Genomic DNA, 13,487 nt, shown 5'->3' with positions numbered 1-13,487 from the left:
ACTTTGTGTATGCACTATTCTCCATTCATATGTGCTTGCATAGGCCATCATAAACTAAAATGTGTACTTTTGCAAGTGTTTCACACATACATGAAAGAGAGAGATTCTGAGCTATGAATTAATGAAGATCAATTGAGTTGCTTGAGGACAAGCAATTTCAAGAGGGTAGGATTGTAATATCCTTGTCAAGATATAAATTAATAATTAATAAGAATAATTTAATTATAATAAAATATGTAAATATATTATAGCATATTATATGATAATATTAAAATATCAAATAAATAAATAAATTAGATAATCAATAATAGAAACTAGAATGATAATCCATATAATAGTAAAATAGAAGTATGATATAATGCCTTATTAAATATTAAAAATAAATATAAAAGTAATTAATATATTATGATATTAACGTAATAAAGAATAAGTGAAATAATGAAACAAATATTACATATAGTTAATTATGAGATGGTGTAATTAAGAAGGGATGTGTCCCATGGATAGTATATAAAATGAAACTAAAATTTATTTTATGGGAATAATCTAAGAAATATATCATTCCTTATAAAATTTTATCTCATCTACTATCCACTACGAAATAAAGCATATACCGAGTGGGTAAGAAGTGTGCACAAGGGAGGAGTAAATCACTTATGTGGGGGAAAGAGAATCCCAATATGGGAACCCCATGTAGATTGTGTCCAAACTCAAGTAGCAGTAGATCTACCATCCATTACAAAATTGGACATGTGAGAAAGATTTGAAGTGAATGAGGAAATATTGAGGCAAAACATTTGTGATCAAAGTTGGTAAAAAATTTCCTTAACCTTTTCTTATTTAAAATTGTACAAATTAATTTGTGTACTTTGTGTCTTCATGCATTAATGTGTTTTCTATGTGTCTTATTTATGTCTTTATGCATTCATGTGTCTACCTCATGTTTGCATTATATCCTCATGCATTAATGTGTCTACTTCATGTCTTTATTCATATGTTCTTGCATAGGTCAACATATACTAACATGTGTACTTTGCAAGTATTTAACACAAATGCATGAAAGAGAATGAATTCTAGCTATAAATTACTTGAGGACAAGCAAATTTGATAGGGGAGGATTATGATACCCCTGCTAAAATAAGATTTAATATTAAATAATTATTAAAATATAAGAATAAAATTAATTTTTAATAATTATAAATAATAATAATATTCTAATATGTATTTTAAGTGAGGATAGATAAATGAATAATTATTTAGATACTATTGTTATATATAAAAATCTAATCTATGATGTGATATAAGTAAATACTATTATTATTCAACAAGTGTTGTAATATTTAATCTACTAGATAAATTTAATATTTTTATATAAACTAAATAATATAATCTAATAGTATTAAAGCTTAAGGTAAAAATTAAATCAAATTATTTCTTAATCTTGATAATATATTATTTTATAATTTGGAAGGGGTATGTCATTTCATCATCAAAACATGAAACCCTCTCATTAATCAGATATAACAAGAAGGTCCAAATGATTCATTTTGGGGGGTATTGGAAATTAATTCATCATTAATCTTTGTCAATGTCTATGATAATCAATATGGTTCGGTCCCAAACTTATGTTCTAATTAGGAACATCATATTAACCTAATTGTATTGTTCCACTTGAATCAACCATAACTCACATAATACTTATGTGTAGTACTTCAATGTAAATATACAACAACTAGAAACATCTCTAAGTCTCAATATCCATCATAGATACTAACTCATCAAATAAATCAACTACACACTTGATTTTTCATCTGCATCACAACAAATAGTTTATAGCTAACCATCAAGTTGATATCAATAAAAACATAATAAATAACTGAATCGCCATCAAAATTATGATTAAAGATAATCATCAAACTCTCTTAAAAACTCTTGAATAAATCTATATTTTTTATGCCAACAATCTCCCATTTGGCATTGATGACAACACCAAGATCATGATAAGACCATACCAAGAGTGCCGACCATCGGCAATATGAAAAAAATTAGAAAAATAAGCAATAGATACAACTAATTTATCCCTATGAGATAATCCATGTACTTCTAATACTTCTCCCACTTTGGGGCTTCTACCCTCAAAATATTCTTATTATATTCTAATTCTTATCATTTTTCTTCTTCCCCTTTCACAAAAATGCCAAACATGTTTCACTAATTTATTAGTTTACCTTCATACTTCGATCTCCAATAATTTTATGACCAATTTCTAATTGGAAACCAACTAACTCTTAGAATTAGTCTTAATTTCATTAAGCCACATAAGATATACAAATATGTTTGGAGGATTGATGCATTAATAGAATATGAATTTATCTCTAGTAGGGAATGACTCGTATCTTACCTCTTAGATACTCAAAAACATCCCTAGGTAATAAATAAGTGAATATGTATGCAAATTTCTTCTTTGATATAACATAGTCCATTCTTACTTCCTTCCTTTATACCTTTTCCCTTAGAAATTGATAATTCATTTCTATATGCTTTGTCTTGCGATTTTGGGCCAGATTCTTTGATATGCTTTTGATTAGATAAACAGGTTTTACAAGGAACTTGAAACCCAATAGTTAGTACAAAAGAAGGCTGAAAATAAGCCTGACAACCCAACCAAAAAAGTGTAAGTTCGAAGGCTGATAATAAGCATTAAGCCCACCAAAGGAAAGAGTTCTGAGAAAAGACTAGGAAAAGGAAACAAACAAAGCCACGACCTAAAGCTAGAACAAAAAGCCAAAATACAACGATAAACAAAAGAATAGTTGAGAGTTATTCCTTATTCTTTCACTCTAGATCATGCATCACCTAAGCAACCTTAAAGGCCAGTTGATTCTCCTCCATTTCCATCTGTTGTGCCCTTTGATTCCCTTGGTCCTGAGTAGGAATGGAGTTGTCCTTTGCAGGGTCGTCCTCCTTTTTGCCCTCATCCCTGTCATTTCCATCCTCATCATCATGCATTTCTCTATCTTTGATCTAGCCCATGAGAGAGATGATGTTGTTGTTGATGGAGCTTAACAAGGAAAACATCTAATTCGCAAGGTTGTGACTATAGTTTTCCAGGTTGTGTATCCTCTGTTCTGTCAGACTGAGCTTATCAGTCGAATCCGTCCTCCTATTGGCATCCATTCCTTTCCTTGTTGCCTCAATATGTTTCACCTGATCTATAACCTCCTTAAGCTCATGGAAAAGCCATTTGATTGATCTAAAATTATCAATCATGCTATTGCGAGCATTATTTAAAAGGTTCATCCTTGTCTCCCTAGCTCTGTCTGAAATAGCCACAATCGTCAGATCAATTAACTCTTCCAGCCGTTGCTCTTCTTGATTATCCATGAGGATTTGGGGATTCATGGCCTCCCTAAAGATTCCCATCTTGGCGGTCTTGACATTGAAGTTGATCCACGCTTTCCTCCTGTCATTGGTCTGCACTTCCCCTTCTGCATACCCAACTATGTTAATAACACTTGTATTATTACAATAGATACTAACCAATCCTATTACCTTCTCATTTATCCCTTCCAAAACTTGCTTAATCCAATTTTTTTTTGAATAATTAGTTGAGGAAATGACATATTTAGCTTCCATTTTTTATTAGGATATACACTTTAATTCTTACTTGTGCATGAAACAGGTCTTCCTCCTAGAAAGTTGAATGCTCAACCACTTGTTCTCTTCATATCTTCAACATTTTTGTCCTAATTTTCATTAGTAAAAACTTTCAAAATAAAATCATTACTATGAAGATACCAAAGACCATAAAAAATTGTCCATTTAAAATATCTAAATATCCTCTTCACTACCGTTGTATGTGTTTTCTTTGGATTCAACTAGAATCTAGCAACCATCCCAACTACAAGAGCTATATAAAGTCTAATATGTACAATGTAATGTAACTTTGAAATCATGGATCAGCAAAGAGTCTCATTAATTAACTTGAATTTTCATCCTTAGATAACTTACATCCAAAGACCTTATGCATACGTACTGGTTTTGAATCATCCATACCCAAAGTCTTCAACACTTTCTTGACATTTTTGGACTAAAAAATGAAAATTCCATCTTCCATTTGCATTACTTATAACCTAATAAATTTTTTTATCTCACAAATCATGGACATTTCAAAAGATTTGTTCATCTCTTCTTCAAAATCCATATTCATGTTGTCATCTCTTCCAAAGATAACATTATCCACAAATACTTTAGCAATCAACAAATTTCCACCTTCCATCTTCAAATATACATTTTTATCTTCATTTTTCCTTTTGAAACCAATATTTATGAGACATGATTTCAACCTTTCATACCATTCCCTCTGTGCTTTCTTCAAACCATACAAACTTTCTTCAATTTATAAAGCATATGTTCATTTTTTGATATGACAAACCCATCTGGTTTCTCAATGTAGACTTATTCTTCTAATACACCATTTAGAAAAAGAATATTTGACTTCCATCTTAAAGACTTTTAAATTCTTATAAGTTGGATATGCTAGTAGCATCCTAACACCTTCAAGTCTAGCTACTAGTGCAAAAGTCTGACCATAATCTAAATGATTTTCTTGAGTATATCCTCTACCCATCAGTCTTGCTTTATTTTTGATAATTGTACCATATTCATTCAAAGTCCAATTATTATTCTTTTTGTCTAATCAAGTTGTTCTTCCATTTATTTAACCCAATCATCACTTTTAAAAGCTTTATTGACTATTGTATAATCATATTTGGAAATCAAATAGGTACTTTCTCTAATCTTCCTTCTATTCCTAGCTCTTACATTCTTGTCTCCAATAATTTAGTTAGAAGAATTATTCAATATCCCATACCTTGGCTTTACAAGTTCAATAATCTTCTCTTCTTCTTCATTGTTTTGTACATCAATCTCTTTCACTTATGGTTTTACAAATATCATATCCTAACTATTTTCCACTTCCTACTTATTTGAATCATCATGCAATTCATATATGTCTCAAAATGCATCTACCTTCATATTAGCACTTTCAATCCTTTTGTTGGTTCTTTTGCTGGACAACATTTGTATGTTTTACTCTTTGTAAAATAGTCTAAGAAAATACCTCTATCGATCTTTGCATCAAACTTTCCAGTAAAATCATCTCTTTTGATATAACATTTTCTTCCAAAGACTTTGAAGTAATTCACACTCGAAATATGACCATACCATAATTCATAGGGTGTTGTACTAGTTCATTTCTTGACTTGTACTTGTAATCACCCAAAGATGATCACGTAGACTATAAGCCCCCTTTCTAGCATTTTTTCTTAATTTATTCATTTCTTATCTTTGGTCAAATCCTCAAAAATCTATTTATCCGATGATAACCTATGGTTTGACCACTTTATCCTAAGTTTCATATTTAATTAAAAGAACTTGCTCCCTTTTAATTAAATAAAGCCCCAACTTTTGACTTATCCTTAGTGTGCACACATAAAGCATTATTCCTAATCTAAAAACAAAGAAAAGGCTTTTTGTTTCACATGAGGGGCACACTTTCCAAGGTGCATGGAATCTTCTTTTTCCTCCACATATCTCTCACCTTTTGAACTCCACTATTGATCTTGATTAGGTAGGATTCTTGTGCACATGAATCACTCAAGAAACATTATCCACCTTTGTGTTAGGATCAACCTTAGACAAAAATAACAGTTACATGCAAATATAACTAAATACCAAAAAATAATAGATTGCATAAAAGAGAACACGAGACACCAAGATTTAACATGGTTTGCCCAATCCCTGGGCTATGTCCACCAACAAGAAGTCCAATATTATTATTATCCAGTGATTACAATCTGCAATCCCTTATAGCTAATACTGCTGCAAGAAGCTACAATATCACCATTACATTATGAAATACCTAACCCTAAGCCTTTTTATACAAAATTTTTTGCTGCTTACAAATTAGGGCTAGAATAAGTTGTCTAATAGGAAAAATAGAAGCCAACACCTTTTACAATAGAGAGGCATTTTTAGCTTCGAGGGTGTTTGCCCCCAAAGACCCTAGCAGGGGTGTTTCCTCTTGATACCACCCTATTTTGCAATAGGGATCACACCTAGGGCACTGCCCCAGGACCTCACAGGGGTGCTGCCCCTTGACCCTATCTTGGGGGTGCTGCCCCCAAACCCCCATAGAAATAATATGGAGAGAAAACCATGTCGAATAAACCTTCGAGTCCAATTAGGTTACACATCACAACAATATCCCACTTGGAGACTAATTAGACTCCACAACAATAACCTCCCACTTGGAGACTGATCATAGCACTACTAAACCTGTAGCTCACATTGGAATATATCAAACAACCCTGGAATCTATTGTTCTTTTATTCTATTTAGTCAAAAAGACCAACCAAAGCTGAAGAGGAATTCAACTTCTCCCTTGTCACTACCTTTGTAAACATATCTGCTAGATTGTCATCTATATGTATCTTGTCCAACTTTGACTATCCATCATCCAAAACTAATTGAATGAAATGGTACCACAACTGAATGTATTTTGTCTTTGAATGTAGAACTGGATTCTTTGCAAGATGAATGACACTTTGACTATCTATAAACAAATAATTATCCTTCTAAGGGTGTCCCAATTCTTCCAAAAAGAACTAAAGCCATGTCATCTCCTTGGCTACCTTTGTAGCAGTAACATACTCTACCTTTGTAGTGGATAAAGCATTAACCTTCTATAATCGAGAAACCCAACTCACTGTTGCCCCACCAATAATAAATACATGACCTATAGTACTCTGCCTGATATCAATATCCCCCACCAAATCTAAGTCAACATAGTACTATAAATTAGTAGTAGAGCCCTCAAAGTGTAAACACTTACTAGATGTTCCTCTAAAATATTTGAGAATCCATTTTACTAAATTCCAATGCTTAATTCCTAGATGAATCATATACTTGCTAACAACTCCCACTACATGTGCAATATCTAGCCTAGTACATACCAAAGAATACATCAAGCTTCCTATAGCTTAAGCATAAGGTACCTTAGACATCTTATCCTCCTCTTCTTGTGTCTTGAGAAACATCTCCTTATTCAAATTCAAATGACTAGGTAAAGGTGTGCTGACAACTTTAGCATTCTCCATAGAGAAACATTGCGACACTTTGCAATATAATCAGCCTGAGATAATGCCAATTTCCTATTCTTCCTATCTTTGCAAATCTTCATACCAAGGATTTGTTTTTCTGCCCCCAAATCTTTCATAGCATATGCATGTGCTAACTTGCATTTCAACCCCTTAATGTGATCCATGTTAGACCCATCTACAAGCATATCATCAACATATAAATATAAAATAATGTAGCTACTATCATCCAAACTCTTAAAATAAACACAATGATTTGAATGACACCTACTATATCCATGCTCATGCATAAAACTGTCAAATTTTAGATACCATTGACGAGGTGCTTGCTTCAAGCCATATAAACTTTTCTTCAATCAGCACACTATGTTCTCCTTACCTTTGACCTCAAATCCCCGTGGTTGAGCCATATATATCTCTTCATCTAGATCACCATGAAGGAAGGTTGTTTCAACATCAAGTTGCTCTAAATGAGAATCTTTAGTAGCTATAATACTTAAAATAGTATGAATAGAAGTCATCTTAACAACATGAGAGAATATCTCATGAAAATCAATGCCTTTTTCCTATGCAAATCCTTTTACCACTAACCTGGTTTTAAATCTTTTCTTACCTCCATCCTCTTCTTTTAACCTGTAAACCCACTTATTATGTAAATCCCTTTTACCTTCATGCAACTTGCATAAATCCCATCTCTTATTTTTCAACAAAGAGTCTATTTCTTCTTGCATTGTAGACTCCCACTGAATCTTTGTATTCACCTACACAACTTCATCATAATATTTAGGTTCACTAGCATCAGTAAGTAAAATAGAATACAAGGAAGGAGAAAATATTTCTAGAGGTCTACTTAGCCTTCTTGACTATCTAACATTCACTGGGTGTGTGGTATTTTTTATTGTGTTTGTTCTAGATCATGAGGAATTATTGGAACACTAGCTTTTGGAGTATCATCCAACACTATATAATCATCTTCTTTCTTCTCATGTTGTTGCAATAGATCTTTATACAACACTTTCTCATTGAATATGACATCCCTACTTCTTATAATTTTATGATTTTCAAAATCCCAAAGCCTATAACCAAATTCATTAGTGCCATGTCCAAAAAATACACATTTATTTGACTTGGCTTCTAGCTTGGTTCTATTTTTAAAATCTATATGAGCATATGCTTCACAACTGCAGATTTTAAGAAAAGAATAACTCACCTTCTTACCAGTCCATGTTGCCTCTGGAATACCACAACCCAAAGGAGTAGAAGGACCTCTATTAATCAAATATACAAGAGTATTAACAACCTCCACCCACATGTTTAAGGACAACCCTGCATGCAACCTATGCTTCTTGCATGCTCCATTACAGTCCTGTTCATGCGTTCAACCACTCCATTTTCCTATGGAGTCCTTGGAATAATTTTTTGTCTATGAATTCCATTAGTGAAGCAATAATCTTCAAATTCATGACTACAATACTCACCACCATTATCAGATTTGAGACATTTTAATTCCTTTCTAGTGTCATTTTCAACCAAGCATTTTCATTTCTTAAAAGTTTGAAATGCATTAGATTTCTGTCTAAGGAAATGAACCTATACTTTTCTAGTTGCGTTATCAATAAATGTAGCATAATAATTAGAGCCACCAAGGGAAGATACCTGAGCTAGTCCCCATAATCTATATGCACAAGCTCTAATTTCTCACTTTTATTTTCCTTCTCAGTCTTCACAAAATTCACTCTCTTTTGTTTTCCATACACACAACTTTCATAGAAATACATAATAACACATTTCAGACTTAGTAAAACTTTCTTTAAATAAAGTACTTTCATACCTTTCTCACTCATGTGCCCAAGTCTATTGTGCAACAACATTGTATCTCACTCTACAACAAGTATTTGTTCTCCCTACTTAACTGCATCAACTATTCCTAAACATTCATTTTTCTTTGAAACAATCAACAATATGACCTATGCAAAGATATAAGGTACCTATTTTCACACCTTTTGCTACCACAAGGGAACTTTTTGAAACCTTACAATTTTTATCATTAAAGATAACTACACAACTCTCATCACAAAGTTGTGCTACTGAAATTAAATTCCTACTAAGCCTTGGAACATGTCTTAACTCATGTAGTAGCCAATGATTCCCATTCTACAACCTAATCTTAACTTTTCCCTTTCCAACAACCTAACAGGGTTCTTTATCCCCCAAATAAACAAGCCCAAAATCCCCTTGGACATAATCAATAAAATAACCTCTATGAGGTGTAGCATGAAATGAAGCACCAACATCTACAACCCATGAATCATCAATGCTTTCTAAAAAAAGAAGCAAAGCATCCTCTTTAGATTTGTTACTTACCATAGTTGCCTCCTTGTTCCCTTTTGGTTTATCTCCTTCATTGTTCTTTCAAGTCCAACAATATTTCTTCTTATGCCCTAATTTTCCATAGTACCAACAATCTCTTGGTCCTCTAGATTGAGACCTCTTCCCCTTTGACTTTCCTCTTGATTTCCTATGATTTCTAGAATTATTTCCTCTCTTAGTTATTCTGCCTCTACTTTGTGCGTTCAAAGCACTTCTTGATGTAGATTCACCTAAGGTTTTCCTACAAGTTTCCTCACTCAAAATAACACTGATCACATCATCATATTTTAGAGTATTAGATCTAGAAATGGAATTACTTATAGCCATTACCAAGCCATTCCAAATTTCAGGCAAAGAACAAAAAATAAAGAGAGCCCTAATTTCTTCATCAAAATTGATACCCATAGTAGATAACTAAGTTGTAAAATTATTAAACTCATTTAAATGATCCACAACAAATCCACCTTCTATCATTTTCATATTAAATAAATGCTTCATGAGAAATACCTTGTTTGAGGTAGAGGGCTTTTCCTACAGTTTTGCTAGGGTTTGCATCAAATCTTTTGTCATCTTCACTTTTGTAATATTGAATGCCATTGATGGTGATAGGCACAAATGAATGCTTCCAAGTGCCTTTCTATCTAAAAGATCCTAGTCATCATTTGTCATAGATCCTTGATTCTTGGTTTTTTCGTCCAATGACTTCCATAAATCCTTTTGATAAAGATAGTCCTCCATTTGCATTTTCCATAATCGGAAGTTCTGCTCATTAAACTTGTCAAACCTCAGCTTACCTATGACTACCATTGCTAATCCCACTCAGCCATGAGACCTTCATGTAGAAGATTGCTAAATAAAATGACGACAGTTTGGCTAAAAAAAATAAAAAAATGATGATAACCTGGCTCTAATACCACTTGTTAGGATTCACTTTTAACAGAAATAACAGTTACATGCAAATATAACCAATACTAGAAAATAGTAGATCACATAAAGAGAACACAAGATACAAAGATTTAATGTGGTTCATCCAATCCTTGGGCTACATCCACCAAAAACAAGTCCAATATTATTATTATTAAGTGATTACAATCCTCAATCCCTTACAGCTCAATACTGCTATAAGAAGCTACAATTTTTGGAATGTTCAAAATGGGAAGAGTAATTCTGAGGTGGGGGGGGGGGTGTGAATCACACTTTTAACCTTTTCTAATCCTTTAAATTAAATAACTAAAAAGTAAACTATAGGCATGTAAAAATATAAATGAACATAAAGTAAACACATGCAATAACACATAACACCAGATTTGGTAACCTAGAAACCCTCTAGGAATAAGAAGGTAAAATTGGGGTGGGGATGATACCCACAAAAATTACTACAACAATAAATGTTTGACCACTTCTGATGGTCTGCCCTATGAAAGGCATGTCCTATTAAAGGCTTTATACTATATTAATAGTGACCTGGTTAGAGGATATACAAAACACTTTACATGACATGTCACCCTATTAAAAGATTTACAATAGGCTATTAAACCCACCTAATACAATAGGATTTTCAATCACCTTCTCCAAAGGTTCTCCTACCTAGCTGTTAAGCTAACCTATCAATATAGGATTTCCAACTTCTAATACAATGGCAAGAAAGTATTGGAATAATGAACCTGATAGTATGCAATCTTTAATTGCAGGATTTAAGCACTTGATCTGCTCTCTCTAATGTGACCCTTGCTTGATCTTATCTTTGTTCTTATCCCTTGTGTTGTTCTAATCAACAGGATATTAAATTGTTGCTTTGTTCCTCTAAGTCTTTCACACTTTTTAACTGAATTTCGCTATAGTCTCCCCATACACTGTTCTCATCCACATTTACAATGGGGTTTTCAGTCTCCTTTTAAAGATTGTGAAGACTTAGGATTAGGTATGGTTCTACAATCCATATTGAATCTTAAGTTCTCGCTCATTACTTGTATTTATTTCATTCGTTGTATGCCTTCTCCATTTTTCTAATTGGCTACATGCTGATCACATAGGGAATGTAAAAGATTCATCCTTATCTTTTTTCTCCTTCAAAATCCTTCTATATTGGCTTAGAAAATGGTTTACATCTGAGTTTGTGAGGGCACAAACTCATATGCTAATTTTGTGTTACTTGGCACAAACTGGACTATTGGTACTTGGCACATATACTATCCTGGCTTTCTCGGCACCTATTACATTTTGTCTTGCTCGGCACACATAAGATCCTAGATTTCTTGGAACATTTATAGTTCTGGATTGCTTGACATCAACTGTGACGCAACACCTATATGTCACTCAACACTTATATACTGCTCGACACCTGAAGTCACTCGACACCTATTGAAATATGGACTTAGCACACACTATGGCTCGACATACATAGTGTACTCGACATCAATGTAGAAAGTGGTTAAGTGAGTTGACACTCAAATTTCAAAACTATCTAAGACCAACAATCTCCCCCTTTGACATGAGTGTCAAAAACACTTAACTAAACATCACTAATTTGTCCTTATGAATACATTATCCATTTTTAAAAAGAAATGTTCAAAAATTGTTCAAAATACCTTAACTCCCCTTGAGCTAATTGTGCCTTGACATTTTTGCAACCAAAATTCTATGCTAAATGTGCTTGATACTCTTTTTCTTTTTCTCTATTCCTGTGTGTTGATTTATTCATGTCTCCCAAAATATTTTTTCTCCTCATGAAAGAATATAATCAAAATTTATAGTATTCTCCCTTAGCTAGATCTTCATCAAAATATTATATCTTCCTTAAATTTTAACATATATCTCCCTCTTTCCTTATTATCATTTCTTCCCCTTTTTGACACTTATGTCAAAGGGTTTTAAGGAGTAATACCATATTTAGCAAAAAAATTACTATTTACCTCCATTATTGTTTTTAGAGTTGCATCCCAATTCTCTAAAGCAATATCAAGTGACTTGTGCTGGATGGCAGTCTCTGCAGCAAGGTGTCTAAGTCCATCAAGTGTAGAAAGATTTGGATCTTTCTTTAAAACTATTTTTGCATACACTTGGTCCTTTTGGAGGACTTCTAAATGTAGGGTTATAGAGGATTGGATTTGCATCAATTTAGCCTTAATATTGGCTTCCTCTACTATAAGTATAGCTAACTCCCTTTGAGTGTGAAGTGATTGTGCAAAATGCTTCTCACTTTGAGCTGGATCCTTTGGTAGTTGCATGCTATAAATTTTCAAATTTCTTTCCAAGCTCATTATTCTCTAATTTGTTTCTTGTGTGAAATTAGAAAAATCACGCAGCTTCCTATATAATGAAAAAATGTTTTCAAGGACAACTTTGACATTATCCATTTTCTTGGCCAACTTTATCTATTCAAGTGCTATCCCAATTGATATCTTCTCATTCACTTTTCCTTGAAATTTTCTCTCTGACCATTCCATGAGTTTAACATTAGTATCCTTGTCTTCATTGGTCACCTAGTCAATTATATTTGATAGTTGCTCTATTATCGACTTTGCTTCATCTGGTGACTACAAGCTGAAGGCATCCATAAACATGTCCTTAATGTCATGAAGTGCTTACTTATGTTTGAACTATTTTCTTAGTATTTATTGCCTCATCCTTCTATCTAATGCATTTTGCATTTTAGTCATTTGTGCTATTGTGATGGTCTTGGAATCATAGGAAGGTATAACAATATCTTCATCTAATTCAGGGTCTCCATGGTGAAGTACCCTTGCCACTCTAGTTGAACTCGAACCTGGAGTTGAGAATGCAAAGGAATAACTTTAGTGCTCAGCTTATGAATGGTCTTTGTAGGAGTGCTAGTCTTTGGTAGTTCTACCAATGTCTAAATGGCAGCCTACTCCTTTTCTTTTGAGGTATCCTCCTTTTCATCTAACTTCCTTTCCTTTGCACTTGGCATTTGAATAGTATTACTTATTGCACTTG

The sequence above is a fragment of the Cupressus sempervirens genome, chromosome 8, assembly GCF_028749045.1.
Source record: "Cupressus sempervirens isolate cs-2001-9-10 chromosome 8, ASM2874904v1, whole genome shotgun sequence".
In the NCBI taxonomy this organism is placed as follows: domain Eukaryota; kingdom Viridiplantae; phylum Streptophyta; class Pinopsida; order Cupressales; family Cupressaceae; genus Cupressus; species Cupressus sempervirens.
Note: the sequence above shows the minus strand (reverse complement) of the source record.